Genomic DNA, 14,532 nt, shown 5'->3' on the forward strand with positions numbered 1-14,532 from the left:
AAAAAGTTATTTGCAAAAAAAAAAAAAAAAAGAAAACACACACACAAAAAAAACCACAAAAAATCCCAACCAACCAAACAACAACAAAAAATAATGAAACATTATTTGCCCAGGTAGAAAAAATTAATATTGACCTGAAGAATATCCTTGAGTTATCTTTGCAGGACCTAAAACCCTTTGTGCACTCAAACACCAGACCAGCTGGAGCCTGAGAATTGATGATCCTGCCCGTGCCAGCCCTAGAGTTTTTGGCCTGGATCCAGTCACCTTAAGATGACTTTTTCCCCAATTCCATGTTGTGCTCCCCCATCGCACAAGCCCCTTCATGAATATGTATCTACCTTTAGCTTAAAGCTTCCCAATCTCATTGTCCAGGAGATGTTGCTTTGGGAAATATTCTTATTGTTCTTTTACTTGTTGCAAGCAAAACCCTTCCTTTTCTCATTTTTGGCTTGGTTCTGTCTTTCGGCTTGACCCTCACCAGAGGGGAGTCCTCTTTCAGGACACAGCACTCTTACCAATTTGAGCTCCATGATTCTTTAATTTAGGGAGCCGTGCTCCAGACTGTGGATTGTTCAGCAGCATCCCTGGCCTCTATCCACCAATTACCAGTAGCAACACCTCCTCCTCTGTCTCATCCCTTGCCGCACCCCCTACGTTGTCACAACCAAAAATGTCTCCAGACATTTCCAAACATCTCTGGAATGGGGTAGGAAGGCCACAAAATTGCCCCTGGTTGAGAACCACTGTAGGCAAAATTGACCTCCTTGGGGCTGGAATCAAACTGAAGGATGCCAGAGATTTGGAGATGGCACGCCAATTGACTGTCCGACTCATTTCTTCTCCTTCTTCTTTTGAAGATTTTACTTATTTATTCATTAGAAACAGAGAGAGAGAGGCAGAGATACAGGCAGAGGGAGAAGCAGGCTCCATGTGGGGAGCCCGACGTGAGACTCGATCCCAGGACCCCAGGATCATGCCCTGGGCCGAAGGCAGACGCTCAACCTCCTGAGCCACCCAGGTGTCCCAGGATCACTTTTTCTTAATGGAAATGTAAACACTAAGTAAGCCATTTTCTATTAGAAGAAGACTGAGTGGAGAAATCTGAGTTTGTGGAACTATCTGGGAAGGTGCTCCCCCCACATACACATACGCTTGCTGAAACACACGTTGCATATTGGAAATTTTGAAAAGCTTGAAGTCAGTGGAGTCCAACCTCAGCTTTAAAATCCCCTGGGAAATTAAATATAGAGAGATACACATAGAGACAGATAGGTATCTGTCCATACCACTCCGAGGTTCTGATTAAAAATGTCCCACTCATAGAAATAGAAATAAGTCAATCAGAGGACAATCATCATATGGTCTCACTCATACGGGGACTGTAAGAAATAGTGAAAGGGATTATAGGGAAAGGAGGGGAACTGAGTGGGAAAAATCAGAGAGGGAGACAAACCATGAGAGACTCCTAACTCTGGGTAGTGGAAGGGGATGCGGGCAGGGGGTATGGGTACTGAGGGAGGCACTGGATGGGATGAGCACTGGGTGTTATATGTTGAAAATTGAATTGAAGTAAGATTTTTTAGAAAGATATTCTCTTATGTTTTTTAAAATAAATTTTATTGTTTTACTTTTTGCAGTTAGGTTTATCATTCATCATTTTATATGTGGTATGTGCTTTAAATCAAGGTTCACTTCCTGCATTGTGTTAGCTAAATGTTCCATCACCACTTACTGAAAACAGTTCTCTCCCCCACTGCCCTAGTGTAAGCTTTGTCATAAATCAGTAGTCAACCATTCATCTGTTTTTTAATTTTTAAAAATTTTTTAGAGAGAGAAAGTGAGGCAAGTTTGGGAGGGACAGAGGGAAAGGGAGAGGAGGATCTCAAGCAGACTCCATGCCCAGGGTGGGGCCCAACAAAGGGCTGGACACGGGGCTCAATTTCAGGACCCTGAGATCATGACCTGAGCCACAATCACGAGCCTGACACTTAACCAACAGAGTCAGCCAGGTGCCCCAACCATCCATCTATTTCCAAGATTTTTTTTTATTATTCATTTGAGAGAGGGTGAGAGAGTACAAGCAAGAGGGGAGCAGACTCCCCACTGAGCAGGGAGCCTGACACGGGCTCCATCCCAGGACCCCAGGATCACCACCTGAGCTGAAGGCAGATGCTTAATCAATGGAGCCACCCAGGTGCCCCCATTCATCTATTTCTAAATTGTACTGTTCCATGGGGCTATTTGCCTATCCTGTGTCACTGCCATGCTGACTCCGTTATGTCTGCATAGTAATTCTGACTACTAGCCGACACAGCACGCTTCTCTATTTGTAGACTCTTGGAGAAGAATTAGTTCTGGCCCTAGCATAACCATACTTTAGAAGTGTCACCTTGCACTACCAACTGTGGGATTTTTATTGGATTTTAAGATCATAGGACACTTTGAGAGATTTGACATTTTTATACTATTGAGTTTTATAGTGTTGAGTTTTCCAGTCCATATACGTAGACTGTCTTTCCATGTATGTAGCTTTTCTTTCATTCTCCAATAATAGGTTTCTTTCTTTTTTTTTCTTTTTCTTTTTTTGTTTTTGTTTTTGTTTTTGTTTTTTGTTTTTGTTTTTCCTTCTACAGTGAAGATTTCTTTCTCACTCATGTAGCCCACAAGTGCCTTGGAGATCCAGGCTCCTCAATGTGAGGCCTGCACAGTCAGCAGGGATGAGGAGGAGAGCACAGAGTTGGCACAGGGGACACTTGTATCACTTGTGCTCACACATCTCCGGCCAGCACTGGACACCCGGATCAGCTTAAAGCAAGCTGTGGGGTGGGGGAAGGTGTGCGTGAGCTCTCACACCTTACAATCTCACCAGAGAGATGAGAGGGGAGAAGACAAGGTGCTTGAGACTAACTATTGTCATCAAAAGCCACCCCACCTGCCAAGAGGGAGAAACACCTAGGCGTTCATTCATTATCAGTTGGTGGATCTTAAATCCTACAAATGGTGTCAACAGTATTGCTACTTTGTAGATTTCTCTAAATTTTCTTTTTGCACAATCATTCCTTCATTTTCATGTCTTCTAATGAAAACCTTCAGTATGATGTTGAATAGGAGATTGATTAGCGGGCATTCAAATCTTGTTTCAACTCAGACGGAAATCTAACACCATTTCACCATTAAATATGCTGTTAGATACAAGACACAAAGAGACTTTTTTTTTGTAGATACCCTTTATCAAACTAAGGAAATTATCTTTTTATTCCAAGTTATCATTTTTATCATGACAGATATTGAATTTTATCAAATGAATTTTCTGTATCTATTAAAATAGTCATTACTTTTCTTCCTTGATCTGTTAGTGTGGTGAAATAGATTTTTCTAATGTGAGATCAATCCTACTTTCATCCAATAGCTTAGTTCTGTCAGATATGTTATAATTTTTATATATAGCAGTATTTAGCTTGCTAATTTTTTGTTTAGAATTTTTGATGTGAATTTCGTAGAATTTTCATAGAATTCATAGAAATTTATAGAATTTCATAGAATTTTCCATGTCCATGAATGAAATTGGCTTATAGTAATTCTCTTATGTCCTCCTCTGCTTTTGATATACAATTTACACCAGCTTCATAATATGAATGATTTCCTTATATGTGGGGATTTTCTAGTTATTATCAGTCTGGATTTTTACATCTCCCATATTTTGGCTGTAACCCTTCTCATCCTTGTTACTACTCCAATGTCATCAAGCAGATATTTTCTTTTCTTTTTTTTTCTAAGAGTTTATTCATTTATTTATTTGAGAGAGAGAGTGAGAGTGAGCAAGAGAGAGAGCATGAGCAGGGGAAGGGGCAGAGGGAGAAGCAGATGCCCACTGAGCAGGGCCCCCGACGCCGGGCTCCGTCCCAGGACCCTGATATCATGACCTGAGGTGAAGGCAGATGCTTAACCCGCTGAGCCACCCAGTGTCCCTCAAGCAGATTTTTTCATATACTTTTTCAACTTTCAGATCAGACTTCCTCAGCAGTGGAGTTAATTCCAATACATCACCGCGTAACTCCCAGCACTTCCTCATTTGCTTCTCATCACGGAAAACCCCGGGCTCTTTACATGGGATCTGTGTCCTCTCTGGTTGTTATCTTAGAAGAAGTTGCGGGCTTTTTTCTTTTTTCCAATGCAGCAGGCCTCTTGCTGGACTCCCATCTTGCTTAAGCTGACGTTGAAATGCCCGAGGCCAGTTAAGGATTTCCTATTGTCAGCTGCAGAGGTGTCCTGTGCAGGGCACCCTGCAAGGTGTCGATGACACAGGGAAGAGCACAGCATCCCCCAGGTTTCCAGGAGCCCACTCCGCAAGAGGCTGCTAAAGTGTCTCGGTGTCACCCGCCAGGTGGAAGGGCAAAGGTAACCAGGAGCACCACAGGGCCCATGGGCAGGAGGGCCAAACCAAGACCCGGGCGGCTGGGAGAGGATTCAGGTAAAGGATGATCCTGGAAGGAGTCGGAGAGAATGGGAAGGAATTTGATAAAAGGAGGCAGAGGCATCAAGCGGAGTGAGAACCTCCTTGTCATCCTGTGGTCATAAACCAGGGACCAGGCCCACGGAGTCACAGAGGTGGGGCGCAGGGCCGCGAGGCAGGGGAACTGAAGCAGGCAGTTACTGGGGATGTGGCCCTCTGGGGCCTCCGGTATTGCCAGTAGGACATTGGGGTGAGAGGCAGGAAAGGCCATACAGCAAGGGCCATAGCTCTGATCTTCTGGGGCAGGGCCAGGGCAGGGCTGGGCCAGGCTCCAGGACACAGGCCCAAACTCACTTGCCCTTCCTGGGACTCCGAGTCCTGCCCTATTACGCGACATAATGGGGGCCGTGAAGCTGCAGGTTTGGGGAGGGCCTCGGGAAAACAAGCCCTGCTTGGGAAGAAGCCGCTCGTTTTCCAGGCTTTCAAGGCTTTCATTTCAGACACTGTCCCTTGGAAGAACGAGTGGGGGTGGGGGGGTGCCTCATGGTCTCGAGTCACAGCGACCAGCCCCCAAAACTTCATCCTCCCCTGTTTTAGAAAGTTTTATTTATTGGAAAGTGATGAGTGGTTTTAGGTGGAGCCACGGAACCTGGTTAGTCAGAGGCGATGATATGAAGAAAGACTCGGAGTCTCACTGAAGTTTAACTGGGGGACAAGGGGACTGGGAGCACTCCGACTTGGGCTCCGAGGCTTGGTCTCATTCAGCTTTTGTTAAGAGATCTAGCAGATTAGCTGTAGGAATGATTAACTTTGGGGAACAGAGGAAAACATGTTTACTTCAAAGGGTAAAGAGAATAGGCTATATCCCCAAGGAGGGGGCCTGAGGAGCTGTGCCTGGAGAATACGGGGTCAAGAGTCAGGACCTCACGTATCCCCAGCGTGCTGAGGACTATGACATCCAGTTCCTTGACAAACCCCACAGCTGTTTACCCACAAGGTGGAGCCGACTCTGACTTTATCAGATATCTGATTTTTTTTTTTTTTTTTAAGTAGGCTCCTTGCCCAAGGTGGGGCTTGAACTCATGACCATGAGATCAAGAGTCTGACACTTCAGGGCATTTTACCAACTGAGCCAGCCAGGCACCCCAGGCTACATCCTTCCTGACTGCTATTAGCATTAGCTGGAGTCAAGAGAGGGAAGAGAGTAACAAAAGCTATGGCTTCTAATTAATCCCATTATCGATGGGTAAACCTTTTTAAAAATTATTTTATTTATTTATTCATGAGAATACACAGAGAAGAGAGAGAGAGGCAGAGGGAGAAGCAGGCTCCATGCGGGGAACCCAACGTAGGTCTTGATTCCGGGACTCCAGGATCACACCCTAAACCGCTGAGCCACCAGGGCTGCCGAAGGGTGAACCTTTTTATTTAGAACCTCTTTAGAACTATTGGGGATGGCCTGCATTAGATGAGTACATTGATCCAGGCATCTGAGACCCCGCTCAAGGCAGCACTCACTGAGAAATGCTCCCCACGTGGTAAAGAAATGCTGAAGTTTGAGAAAGAGAAGACAATTTCAAGAGATCTTGGTTTGGGGGGGCAGCGCCTGGGTGGCTCAGTTGGTTAAGCATCTGCCTTTGGCTCAGGTCATGATCCCGGGACCTTGGGATCCAGCCCTGCACTGGGCTCTGTGCTTAGCCAGGAGTCAGCTTCTCCCTCTTTGCCTCGTCCCTGGGCTCGGGGTTCGGTGGGGTGAGAACCGGGGGTGGGGGGAAGAACGGACTCCGGGGGGCGGGGCGGAGTCCGGGGGGCGGGGCGGGCGGCCACGCCCACAGCCACCCCCACAGTCGGGCCGCGGCGGGTGGGTGGGGGCGCCGGACTGGGCTCCCCTGCGCCCCCCGCGGTCCCCCTGGCACCGGCGGCTGCTTCTCGAAGCCGCTCCGGGTCCCGGGGCCTCCCGAGGCACCGAGGGTCAGGGTCGCCGGTGGGGTCCCGGGGACTCCTCTGCCCCCCACGGGTTTCACGGATACTGCAGACTCGCCTGCTGGAGCTCGCCACCCCGACCCCCCCCTTCCCACCCCCGCGCGGAGGGTCCCCAGGGCGCGGGGTCGCTCCGGGCAGGTCGCCGGCTGCACCTGCAGGACGGGGTGGGGCGCGGGCGGGGCGCGGGCGGGGCGCGGGCGGGGCGCGGGCGGGGCGCGGGCTGGTTCCGGGCTCTGGTCCTCGGCTTCCCCGCAGCCCTCGCCTACTTACGTTTTGGGGAGCAAGCTTTTGTTTTGTGCACAGGCATTCTGACATAGTGAGAATGTGTCTCTGGGCTTTGATTATTGATAAACCGTCAAAACGGTCTCCTGGGTTGCAACAGAACAGGCACCAGTGCACGTTGTCCTTACGGGAGCACACAGTGGACCAGGACAGCTGGATTACATGGGAGCTATGTGCACTCTGCGCTTAATTTGACATAAGACTCCCCCAAATATAAAGAGTATTAGTTGAAAAAAATCAATAAATTCGTTTGGTGTGTGTGCATTTATTTATATCTCTATATACTGATTTACCAGTCTCTAAGAGAGCTATTCCCCCAAAACATTAAGAATACCAAGATACAGAATATAAAATGTAAATGTTAAAATAACGAGTGGTCAATCCTGAACATCTAACTGTAATCTCACAGGAGTTTTGGTAGGGCGTACAAAGACGACTTTGGTAAACGTAGTTAAAATAACAGTAATCTGAACTAATGGGAATTAATCCACAGAATGAAATAGTCCAATCATGGATAAACAAGATGAATATAAAAGAAATCATACCTACACATCCTGGATACATATCAGGACACTAAAATAAAATAATAAGTCTTAGTTGGTTCTAGAGAATGAGAAGGTTTTTAACCTACATAAGTAGAAGTTCATGTTTCACATCAGGTTTTTGTAAATACTAAGTATAAAAATGTGACATTTTCAAAAGTCTAAGGACATTTCATTTTTATCTTCATTTTATCAATTTTCATATAAAGTGAATGGTGACACAATAATCATAATCATTATCCAAATTCAACAATCTTCAGGGTTTTACTAATTTCTTTATCCCTTTGTTTTCTATTTTATTTTTATTTATTTTATTTTTTATTTAAAAAATTTTTTTTTTCTATTTTCTTTTTAAAAGTAGGCTCCATACCAGATGTTGGGCTTGAACCATGATCCTGAGATCAAGAGCAGCATGCTCTACCAACTGAGCCAGACAGGGTCCCTTCTGCTATTGTCTCTTAACTGAAGTATGATAAAGCAAATCCAGATGTTATGTGTCATCACTATTTATATTTCATCATAATTCTCTAATCATATGAACCTTTATTACATAACTACAAACTTATACCTAACAAAATTAACATTCATTTTTGGGTAACATTTAATTCATATTGCATAATGAAATTTCTCTGATTTTCTCAAAATGGCATTTAAACAAGTTTTAATCTAATCAAGAGTGAAACAAACTTTACACGTATATTTTTTTAAAGATTTTATTTATTTATTCATTAGAATACACAGAGAGGAGGAAGAGAGAGAGGCGGAGAGAGAAGCAGGCTCCATGCAGGGAGCCCGACGTGGGACTCAATCTCGGGTCTCCAGGATCACGCCCTGGGCTGAAGGCAGGCGCTGAACCGCTGAGCCACCCAGGCTGACCCTTTACACGTATATTTGATTGCTTTTTCTCCAAGTCTCCTCTGTTTCAGATCAATCTCTCTCTCCATGTCTTTCTCCTCTCTCTTCTCCTTGCTAGTGAGATAAAGGAAATTAATTTAAAGAAATTAAATGACGTGCTTTGGACAATGTTGTATCTTCTTTTTTAGTCTAATGTGTTCTTTTGTTGTAATTTATACTGCTCTTTTATTTCTTGAAAATATAACCTTAACTGTTAATGCTTGATTAAGCTCAGGTTAGAATTTTCACAAAAGTACTTCAGAAACAAGCCTATGTCCTTCATGCGCTGAATGTCACCTCAAGAGCACATAATCTTTCAATTTTGAATGTTGGTGTTAGCGGGTTCACGCATGGAGAGGCTGATCCCTCCATGGTAAATTCCTTCATCAACTTATGGTTCAATGTGAGCATCATCACAGCTACATCATGATTTCCAATGTTATATTTCGTCCATAATTACTGGTTGACTTTCCTCTTCGTAGAACTTTTATTCACCAACTAGGGCTACTTGGTTATCTTAAGCAGATTTTACATACAGTAGGCAGGGATAATGCTTGATTCTTATCCATTAATTGCCAAATTCTTATCCATTAATCCATTAAATTATTTTCTTCTGAGTTATCCCCACTGGTGATCAATGAGTCGTTTTTTTCTTTCTGTACTTAAGAGATCATTGTATGTTTTTATATTCAATATATTGCAGTAAGATTTCTTTTTGGTCATCAGTTTGTTCCGTCATTGGCCAGTGGAAACTTGATGGCTCCTGAGAACTTCTGATTTGGTCCAGTAGTTTGCTCAAATTCTTGCTTTTTTGCCAGCTCTTTGTGTATGTTTCCTGCCCCAAGTATGAAATCAGCCAGTCTTCTAAGAAGCCCTAGTTCTTCTTAATCAGAATGGTTTTTAGAGACCACACTATTGCAATTATTTCATGGAGCAGCGACACTCTTTTCTCTGTTGACTATAGAAAAGGCATATTTATGTGTCTTCTCAGTGGGGGGTCAGCGCCGCGTACACAGCAGGGTTCTGAGGCCCCACCAGTGAGGCGCCTGCTGTTGATCACATTTTTTGTACCAACTTTTTAGCATGTGAGAGAAATTTAAGCAGCTGGTTTTTTATTTAAAAAACATCAAAGCGTCGGCGGTGGTGGAATTCAGACTCTCAAATCCAAGAGACTGTAGCCCAAACCCTGCGGCGCGGACCTCTCCGCACGTTACTTCACACTTACCCTCTTTGCTTATTTTCACATTTTCTAGTCTAGATGGAGAGTGGTTGAGTTGAGCCTCACCTTTTTTGAGAAAACGGTTCTTGGCACTGTAGAAAGTGAAATCCCTGAAGACCAACCTGCCTCCTAGAGCCAAGCACAATCCCCGGCAAAAAGTAGGTGCCCACTAATTTGTGGAAGACACACATACCTTGATCTACGTCACCCCCTGGGAGCGTTGGAGGGGAGGAAGAGGGGGGAAGAGAAATGTCCCCTTCCACTCACCACCCTGCACCCAAATTTCAGCTCTTTACCCCACTTGTTAGCCTGATGCCAAGAGACCTAGAAAGAGCCGCGTGGAGGCTCCAAGTAGCGTTGAGTGGGGGCGCGCCTTGTGTGTGCCCCGTTGTTGCGGCCAGGACACGTTATTTTTATTTGATGAGGGGATCATAAGGGCTTGTGGAAACGGTAATGTTGTCATGCAGATGCGCCTGAGATCCCCGCAGGGAATTTAATCCCGGGCTCGGCCTCGCCGGTTCCCTGCCCTCCAGATAAGCTGGGGCAGCGCAGGCCCTGAACGCCCTCTTCAGACGGGACTTGTGGTTTTTGTGAAGTGAGAGTGCTTAAGCAGAAGAGGGAGCGCCGTACTCAAAGCCCTAGATCCACAAGTCCGCGGGGAAACGAGATTTCTCTTCATCACTCTTTTAAGGACACGGCACTTCTGCTTCTTGGGACGCCACCTTGAAATGAAGACTCCCCTCGGCCCAAAGGCGCTCTCTCCTTCACAAGGTCTCTGAAGAGACACTCTTAGGACAGGCAGCTCTTCGATGGAACTAGGGTTGCAGTAGACACCAAATTCCACCCACCCGCTCTCCGGAGCCCCCAGACCACACGCACAGGTCCAGAAGTTCTTATAGGTCAGGAGGTGAAAATGTCTAATAGGAGTTCAGATTCAGAACTGACACTTTCTCGGGCTCTTTGAGAGCACCCACGTAGGAGCAGTGAGCTCATGTCCAGATTGGTTGTCAAGGATCCCTGACTGCAGCCTCCAAGAATTGAAACACCGCCCTCCTGCCATAAGTACTGCCTCCTTGCTGACAGTCTCATTCAGGGCCTCTCCTCCCTTCTCCTTCCAGGTACAGAGGACCTGGGAGAAAGGAGAGATGCTGCATCCAGAGCAGAAATGGGGCTTGGGATTGTGGAGGCAGAAAGGGGAGCGGGGCGGCTAGAGCTATGGGGCCAATGGGGGCCGGAGGACCAAGGAGCCCCCTCGAAACTCTAATATTCACTGCAAAGGTACAGACCCAAGGGTCTGAGCCCTGTGCTCTTGCCAAAGGAGTTGTGTCTTGAAGTTCGCTCAGACTGGCTGCAAAGCTTCTGTGCTGTTCCATTTATGGGCGGGGGGGGGGGGGGGGGGGGGGGGGGGAGTAAAACCAAGGAAAAAGCACTTCCCGGCCCTTCCATCAATCCTCCTATCAATCTGCATGTGACAGATTCTTCTGGGAACACACATGCCACTGGCAAGTCTTTAAAATTTGTTTCTTCCCAACCCCTAACCTCCTGGTGAACCGTCTACCGGCCAGAAAACAGGTGCTCCCTGCACTTGAGCGTCTGATCTGAAAGCGTGTACTCCCCCACCCCAGACTCAGTCTAGTGCTGCCCTATCCAAGCACTGGAGTAATTTTCATCATCTTTTGACCTCAGTTTCTGAGCTGGCAAAACTCCCACTTGGCAGCGGTGGGATTCGAACCCACGCCCCCGAAGAGACTGGAGCCTTAATCCAGCGCCTTAGACCGCTCGGCCACGCTACCACATGCCTCGGCTGCTTCTGCTTATTTGCTCTGATGGTGACTTCTTTCCTTCGCGTCCCGGGTCTGCCGCACAGACTCCTGTTCTTAAGTCCTGACCCTAAAAGCAAGTGCAGGAAGCACTCGGAGGACAGCAGGGCCCATGGCCAAAGCAGGTGTTCTCCGTAGGCTCTGAATTGCTCATCTGGCACCCAGGCCCAGGCCTTAAAGGGGAGTGTTTCCCCAAGAGACTGAGGTTCGGAACGGGACTGGGCCTCTGTGAGGGTCGGCTCTGTTTTATCCCTGCTGGCCTTCCCTCGGTCTCACCACACATTGCTTAGGAAGCCACAGGAAGGTTCAAGCCGGCAAAGGCCACGACTCCCCAGGTTGGGGGTACCCTGACGTGTCGGATGGAGCTTGAGGACACCTGCAGGTGCTTGTCCCCTAGGGCAGGCTCTGACCCACTGACCCACCGCCCAAGGACGCCAGGGCACTCTGCAGTCCTTTTGCCAGCCGAGGCAGCGGGCAGCTCGCACGCCTGGCTCTGTGCAGTATTTCTCAAAGGAGGCGAAGCTCTTCTGTGGTTTCCCACCGCACCCGAATCACTGGAGGTGGCTTCCTGGTGCTGTCAGAGGGAGCGGGACAGCGCTGGACTTTGGGCGTCTCCCAGGTGGCCCGGACCCCGACCCTGCCTCCCCCCAGCCGGCCCAGGGGACGGGGCCCAGCTCCTGGCGACAGACTCGGCCTGGCCAGCGAACCCCAAGGCCTTCCTCCAGGGCCCACAACACCTGTGCTCCTCGTCTGCAGGAAGACGTGTCAGCTGGAAGTGACAGGAGACGGTCCCGCGGTGCCCACTGGCTCCGGTCCCTGCAGCTGCCTCCCCGGGCAGGTCGCACAACTGCGGGACACTCTGCCCCCGTTTACGAGCCTCCCTCATTTGACAGCGGGCACCGTGTCTCAAGAGGCCCCCTGGTTCGGTCCGAGCTCTGGCTGGCGCATGGCGGGCCACAGAGGAGCCCTTGTTCCCCCAGAGCGGCCAGCGGTGCAAACGGGGCTGCTCTTGAGGTGAGCAGCTTGTCCGCCTGCCCGGGGTGTCTAAGCTCGGGCTTCTGTAGCTCCCCAAGTGCAGCCCGCCTAGAGGAGCAGCGCCGACGCTATTCCCACAGGCTGTTCCAGTCCTTGCGAGGACATCTCACTGTCCTGCGGGTCACATCCAGCCTGTTGTCCCCGGGCCCATGCTTCGAGGCCTCGGTGGCAGTCACCAAGTGCTGCTTGGTGGCCATTAGCAGACCACAACCACCACCCGTGATTGGAAGGGACCAGATCGCAGCGAGGAGCCGCGAACAGGAAGGGCTCTTCCCTCATCCCTGTAGGTTCCTCCGTTTGCCTTTCAGCCTCGTGTTTCTCTGCGCCTCAAGGTGAACTAGGGCTCCCTGCTCTCTCCCCGCCTCCCGCACACCTGGGGCGAGCTCGGGATTGACCGTCTTAGTTTTAAGAGCAAATGCATCCCTAAAAGACAGCTGAAAATGGGCTTTCCAGGTCAAGATTGCACGGATCTTAAACGGTTCACTTACTCCCCGGAGGCTATCAATATATTTTAAAGTGTTGGTTTTTCCATGACCTTTTAGGCAGTTTATAGAAGAGCTGGGACAGAGAAGCCTCTCGAAACACCACAGCGCTCTTCCTAAAGCCTCGGCCCGGGAATCGGGAAGGCGGTCCCAGGCAGTCCTCGGGGGGAGTCTGCAGCCACTCTCAAAGCCATCTGCACCAGCAATAACCTGCCGGGTTAGGAGAGACTAGAGGTCATAGAGGGTATCGGGAAGGATGAATCCGAGGCGGTGGGGAGGGGGCGAGGAGCGTTGTAGCCGGGCCTTCTGCCCAACTCAGACCCGCAGGTGCACTCTGGAAGATCTATGCCCGTCTGGGGTGGAGGGGTGGCAAAGCCGGGGGCTTCCTCTTCGAGTGTGAGGCCCTGGGGAGGGTGAGTCGCAGTTACCTGAGCCGAGGGGTAAGTATCTGTTCCTTCTTCCTCCTACCAGTTTTGTTGATTGTGGATCAACAAAATGAAGGTCTCTCCTACAAGAACCCAATAAGAAGCTGTACCTCGGGAGTTAGTGCACCAGGCAGGGTCTAAAACGTGAAATCCAGCCCCCCACCCCAGCTGAACAACTTTAGGGAGTTGAATCCACAATATAAAAAATGACAATGTATCTGAATCCAGGGGGATTTATCCCAGAAAAGCAAAGTTGGTTTAATATTCAAAATCAATGTGATTTATTATTTTAAAAGACTAAAAAGAAAAATCATACGATCTTACTGAAAAATGCAAAGCATTTGACAAAGTCCACATTCATTCCTGACACAAACTCTCAGCAACTTAGGAAAAGAAGGAAACTTCCACAGCTTGGTAAAGGGAAGCTACGAAAAACTTCACACTTAATAATACAAGACTGTTTTCCCTGCAAGATTAGGAGCAAACATGAACATCTGCTTTCATCAGTTTTGTTCAACATTGTACTGGGGATTCTTGCCCAGTCAATACATGAAAGGCTATGTAAAACTCCTACAGAATCTACTGAAAGCTATAATAAGTGAATCTAGCAAAGTTGTTGGACACAGATAAATATTAAAATTAATTGCATATATTACCGTTTATACTATATCTACATATGTATAATTGTACCTAGCAACGAACCATCAGAAATTAAAAATTTAAAAAGTAATTCAATTTACAACAGAATCATTAAATATGAAATACTTAGGGAAAAATATCTCCAAGATTTTTTATACACACACAAATGCTGAGATAGATGAAAGAAAACCAGAATATAAGTAAAATCATTTCACATTTGTGAATGAGAAGACTCAATAGTCTTAAGATATAAATTATCCCAAAATTGATTTATAAATTCAATATAATCTTATTCAAAATAACAAGGCTAGGTTTTTATTTTTTTTTAAGATGTGTTTTTTATTTTAAAGCTTATTTATTTTTAGTGATCTCTACAGCCAATGTGGGGCTTGAACTCACAATCTCAATGTCAAGAGTCACATGCCTTCCAACGGAGCCAGCCAGGCACCTCTGGCTTTGTTTTGTTTTTAGAAACAGACCAGCTGATTCCAAAATTCACATGAAAATTCAGACATAGCATGCTCAAAACAACTTTTAAAAGAATAATAAAGTTAGAGCAAACTCACTCTGCCTGACATCAAGATGTATAAAAGCTACTATAATCAAGACTGTAGTATCAAAAAAAAGGACTGCAGTATTGGCATTAAATATATAAAAAAACAGACCTATAGAACAGGAATACAGAGATAGAACCACACATATATTACCAATTGATGGTTGACAAAGTTTTAAAGGCAATTGAGTAGAGAAAGGTA

The 14,532-nt window shown here is 47.0% G+C and overlaps 1 long non-coding RNA gene and 1 other non-coding gene across 2 annotated transcripts; both read right to left on the bottom strand.

Annotated features, from left to right (window-relative positions):
- Positions 1–7,995: 7,995 nt before the first annotated feature.
- On the bottom strand, positions 7,996–13,223 carry LOC140602162 (uncharacterized). Its single transcript, XR_012005141.1, has 3 exons — positions 13,142–13,223; positions 12,767–12,923; positions 7,996–8,232 (listed from the first exon to the last, which is right to left on the bottom strand). It is a non-coding gene; the product is annotated as an uncharacterized lncRNA (long non-coding RNA).
- Positions 11,088–11,169, bottom strand: TRNAL-AAG (transfer RNA leucine (anticodon AAG)). The gene has a single exon. It is a non-coding gene; the product is annotated as a tRNA-Leu (tRNA).
- Positions 13,224–14,532: the final 1,309 nt, after the last annotated feature.

This window comes from Canis lupus, chromosome 13 (genome assembly GCF_048164855.1).
Source record: "Canis lupus baileyi chromosome 13, mCanLup2.hap1, whole genome shotgun sequence".
NCBI lineage: Eukaryota > Metazoa > Chordata > Mammalia > Carnivora > Canidae > Canis > Canis lupus.